Source organism: Chionomys nivalis, chromosome 2, assembly GCF_950005125.1.
Source record: "Chionomys nivalis chromosome 2, mChiNiv1.1, whole genome shotgun sequence".
In the NCBI taxonomy this organism is placed as follows: Eukaryota; Metazoa; Chordata; class Mammalia; order Rodentia; family Cricetidae; genus Chionomys; species Chionomys nivalis.
In genome coordinates this window covers 734,933-740,268 of record NC_080087.1, presented here as the reverse complement: position 1 = coordinate 740,268, position 5,336 = coordinate 734,933, and the positions used below count along the sequence as shown (strand labels likewise).

Genomic DNA, 5,336 nt, shown 5'->3' with positions numbered 1-5,336 from the left:
GCTCAAGGGAGGCATTGCATGCAAAACTTCCATGGATTCAAGTATTTCTTTGTTATTTTCTGCATAAGGCAGTTACTGCATCGTGTGTTAAAATAATAGTCCTATCAAACTACTACAATCATTATGACAGATTTGCCACATTTTTAGATATATAAATATCTTACCGAATGCTGAATGTGATCATTATTTTAATTTTTAAAATGAATACGTAATAATAACAATTTGAAATATTGATTAATAACCTAAAATAAATGGAATTTTACATTCTTTAAATATTAAACCCTGAAGTGATGGTAGATGGTCAGTTTGTAAAGTACTTGCTGTGTAAGGGTGGTGATATAAGTTTGTATTCCTAGACAACAGTAACACCAAAGGTGATAACATGCATGTGTAATCACAGTGCTTCTAAACTGAGATGGGTGATGGAGATAGAATTACCTCGAACCTTGCAGGTCAGCTCACATGGTATAAGCAGTGACAGGCAACAATGATTTTATGTTTGAATGTATTAATAGAGACTGATGAAAACTACAATGAAAAATATGTAAGACACTATATCAAATTGCGTATTAAGAACATATCACAAAGAGACACTGAAAAATGAGTTTATTTTCTTTTAATTTGATGCTTAATATGAAAATTTTCTCAAAACTCTCTTCATAGCCTCTTTTACATCCTTGTTCCTGAGACTGTAGATGATGGGGTTGAGCATGGGAATCCCAATGGTGTAAAATGTTGACACTATCATGTCGTACTCCTTGGAATAGGTGGAACTAGGTCTTACATACATGAAGAGGCTTGTGTCGTATAAAATGGATACAGCAGTGAGGTGAGCTCCACATGTGGAAAACACTTTTCTCCTCCCTTCAGCTGAATTCATCTTTAGAATTGTCAAGAAGATGAAAGCATAGGAGACCAGAATGACCAGGATGGTGACGAGTTCTATGGAACTCACAAAGAAGAAGAGCAGGAGCTCATTTACATACGTGTCAGAGCAAGAAATGGCAAGTAGAGGAGGTATATCACAAAATATATGCCTAATTTCATTGGAACGACAGAAAGACAGGCTGAATGTGGCCACTGTGTGGACAACAGCGTGCAGAATCCCACCAGCTTAGGAAGCAATGATGAGTGACACATAGACTCTAGGAGACATGCTCACTGTGTACATAAGTGGGCTGTGAATGGCTACATAGCGATAGTAAGCCATTGCTGCTAAAAGAAAGCATTCTGTCGTTCCAAATGTAACAGCAAAGAACATCTGTGTTGCACAGCCGTGGAATGAAATGATTTTACTTCCTGACATAAAACCTACTAACATATTTGGTGTGATATCTGAGGAATAGCAGGCATCCACAGAAGACAACGCGCTGAGGAGGCAGTACATGGGGTTGTGGAGTTGTGGATCTCCAATGATTAAAATAATTAGTCCTACATTTCCTATTAGAGTAAAAAGGTATATCGCCAAAAAGAGGAAAAAGAGAATGATCTGCAGTTCGGTGTTGTCGGTGAGTCCCTTGAGAATAATTGTGTTAGCTTCTGTGATGTTTTTCATGTCGAATCTTATGAAGCAGTATTGAAGAGACTCGGTTTACTGTGCATAGAACTATAAAAAAAAAACAGATAGTAGTGTGAGTCAATGAACATAGACTATTTGTATACTCAGTGTTCTAGGAGAAAATGTCTACATAGTGGTATATTCATATATGCCACTTACATTAAATTAAAAAGAAGACACAACTGTTTAATATTGTGGAGATGGACACACTACTTAAAGATCTATTTGCACAATGCAATCACCATCAAAATTTCAACGGCATTCTTCACAGATCATAATAAAACAATCAATCCTAAATTCAAATAGAGCAAAAAAGTCTCTATCTGAACAATACAAAACTGTTCTCCCAGAAAACAATTGTAACATTATCACAATACCTGATATCACACTATATGACACAGCTATAAGATCAAAGACAGTGTACCACTGCAAACTAAATATATTAACCAATTTAATAGAATGAGAAACATAAAAATACATATATACATTTATATCTACTTAATATACTTATATGAATACATGTAAATAAATTTATTTACAAGCATAGAAATATCTGTATATATATATTACTATAGCATTTTAAGAAAAATGTCAAAACAGAAAAAGAAACAATCTCTTTAATAGGTGAAGATGAAGAAATTGGACATTCACATATAGAATTATGTGCATATAGATTATATGCAGATCTTTCACTTGCTCAAAAATTATTTTAAATGCATCAATTATTATAATATACATGGATTGTTGAAAATATTAGAGGAAAATACAAGGTAAATACTACAAGAAACAGGCAAAACATTCTGAAAAGAACTCTTCTAGCATAGAATATAATTACTGCAACTGAGAAATAGAATTATTAGATCTTAAATAATTGTGTTCAATAATGGAAATAGTTATCAGAATGAAAGGAAAATCTTTATATTGGTTCATTATCTGTCACAGAAGAGATTATGAATGGCTATAAATTATACCGAAATTCCATAATGGAATGTCAATGAATCAAGCCTTCCATACAAAAAGTGGGCCAAAGAGCTGAATAGATCTTAAAACAAGAAAAATAAATGACCAAGAAGTGTTTAAAACTCTGTTTAACATTCTTAGGTAGGAAGGGAAATGTAAATTGAAATTGATTTGAGATTCTATCTCAGCCCAGTCATATGGCTATTAACAAGAAAATTAGCAAATATTGGAGAAAAATTACTTAAAATATCTAGTGGGTATAGAGACACATGTAACCGCTGTGGAAATTTGGATGATGTTTCTGAAAAAAAAAAAAAAAAAAGAATGTTGACAACCAGATGATCAAATCTTTACCCCTCTTAAAAATATCAATGACTTTGAATAATTAAACTATGTCACATTGAAAGGCCAAGTAGAATGACTAAATTAAGTAGTAAAATTGAGTTACTGAAACATACCAAATGGTTTGATAAATCAAGATTAATATGACATAAACTTCTGCAGTGATATATGCTAATTTTGAAATTATCTAATATTGTGTCACAAAAGGTATTAAAATGATATTATCAATAAATATGTAAGAATTATCCAAAGGTAGATATTCAAAGCTTCAACTATCCAAAAATATTTTGATTATTAGTATATATTGCAATATTATTATATCAGAGTTAGATTTAAAATATTTTGAACATTATATTCTATTTATTAATTTTATTCTCTGTTGATTTTTAGATTATTTATTGAAGAATATAATTTTTAAAATATGTGATATGTTATTGTTATCAACAACACCACCCCTGACCACAGACCACCACAATTTAATTTTTTACATTATAATGAGTTTCATTTGATTTTAGTTAATAAAATTGTAAATATTGTACATTTGGATCATTGAGCTGCATCCATCCTAATATAGGTCTATACATAGAAAAATATACAGGGAAGGGACTGGGATTTATAAAAATAAAAGCAACCAATTTTTGAATCATTTGAAAATGTTAATTATGGGTTGTCTTATCCATTTTCTGTCATCCCGGTGCTGTAAGGCTGAAGCAGTAATAATATTGATAATTTTTAGATATTATTAAGAATATATAGTTTTGTCAGTATATTGAGTTGCAGGTTAATAACCGTGGCATATAAATACAAGACCAATAATTAAAAGTACTATAAACCATTATCAAACAGTCAGCCTTGAAAACATGCATATATACTGAGTAGACTGTATTTGTGTATATAGTAATAGATGTGTGTGTATACATACACATGTGTATGAATAGCAATAAGTACAATAAGAGGTCATAAATTCAAAAAAGAGAAAGAGAGCGGAGGTTATTTTTGAGGGTTATGAGCAGGAAAACAGGGGAAAAGAAATGATATAATTTCAAAAAAATTTCAAAGTGTTACCACCTACATCTGTAAAACACAACTTTAATAGGGAACAGAAAACATAATTGCTTCATTACACAAATTACATAAAATTTCTCATCATTCACAGAGGAATTAAAGAAAACATTATTGTTGTTATGCTTGTGTTTCTTAGGATTATTGTTGCCAGTAAAACATTAGGAAGAAGTAGTTAACCAAAGATGCTTCCATATTATAAGAGTATTGATATTTTATTCATGAAAGCATAAGTTCACCTGACAAAAGATAAATTCAGTGTAAACTTTCTAACCATTAATGCTGTTGCTGCTCATTCTTTTTAAGGTTCTGCCTTCTTTGAAGGAATAAAAACAGATATTATTAAACAGGAATGTTTCTTATTTGTACCCAAGTTTATAATCAATGTTTGGTGTCTTTTATATTTTCTAAAAGGTCTTGCTTTTCACTCCTTAGAAGAAATTCGATATAAATGAGATATGAATGAATACATTTTATTAAACTATGAAATATTCAGTAATTAAAGGGTTTCACACTATGTAAAATAGCCAAAATTATGGAACAAAAACTTCTGATCCTATACTGTAATTCTCAAAAACGTTCTGCAAGTGACCTAAAATTTCTCTTACCTGTGGATCCAGGAAATTCATGTTTATTGTGCCAACAATATGGTTCATTTATAATATTTTTATCTACTAAAACACGTGCTGATGATGCCCCAGGAGATGATCCATGGGGATTATACACCAATTAGCTTCTGGTTAAAAAACCAACATGATGACGTATTTCATAATAAAATGCTTAATATTTTAGAAAACAACACAGTTGTCATTATAATTAATATTTTAAAATATAGAAAGTTACCAAGTGTCTAATTTTAAATGGTAACTTAGAATATTGGATTATTAGCAAGGATATCTTAAGAAATGGGAAAATCTATGACATAGACGTGCTAATGTGTTGTAAAATTCACTTTACTGATACTTGATGTCTTCACACTGTGAAATTCTTAATGTTGCAATCAAATGGCAATTATGGCAAGGTAAAATAATGTAAAAATCATTTTTCTTTTGTATCTGAAGAAGGCCTTTAAGATTTTTCAAATGCAATATTTTATTCTATTGAAATTATAACCTAAACGATTTCATATAAACCAAGTGTAGATATTAAGATTAATAGTATATTAATATATTAAGTTATTAGAAAACTGCAACATTTAAAAAGGGGAAAATATGAAATTCTTCTTCATAAATCACAAAATAATGTTAAAACTATAAAAACACCAAATCTACAACATAGAAATAGAGAAACGAAAGCAAACTCACATCAAATTCACAAAACAACAAACAATATAATGAAAATTTAAATTTTTAGAAAAGAGGGCTTTATCCAATACCAAGACACATACAAAATATTAAACAAAGAAGAGTAAAAA

The 5,336-nt window shown here is 30.3% G+C and overlaps 1 pseudogene; it reads right to left on the bottom strand.

Annotated features, from left to right (window-relative positions):
* Positions 1-606: 606 nt before the first annotated feature.
* On the bottom strand, positions 607-1,555 carry LOC130863008 (olfactory receptor 141-like; annotated as a pseudogene).
* Positions 1,556-5,336: the final 3,781 nt, after the last annotated feature.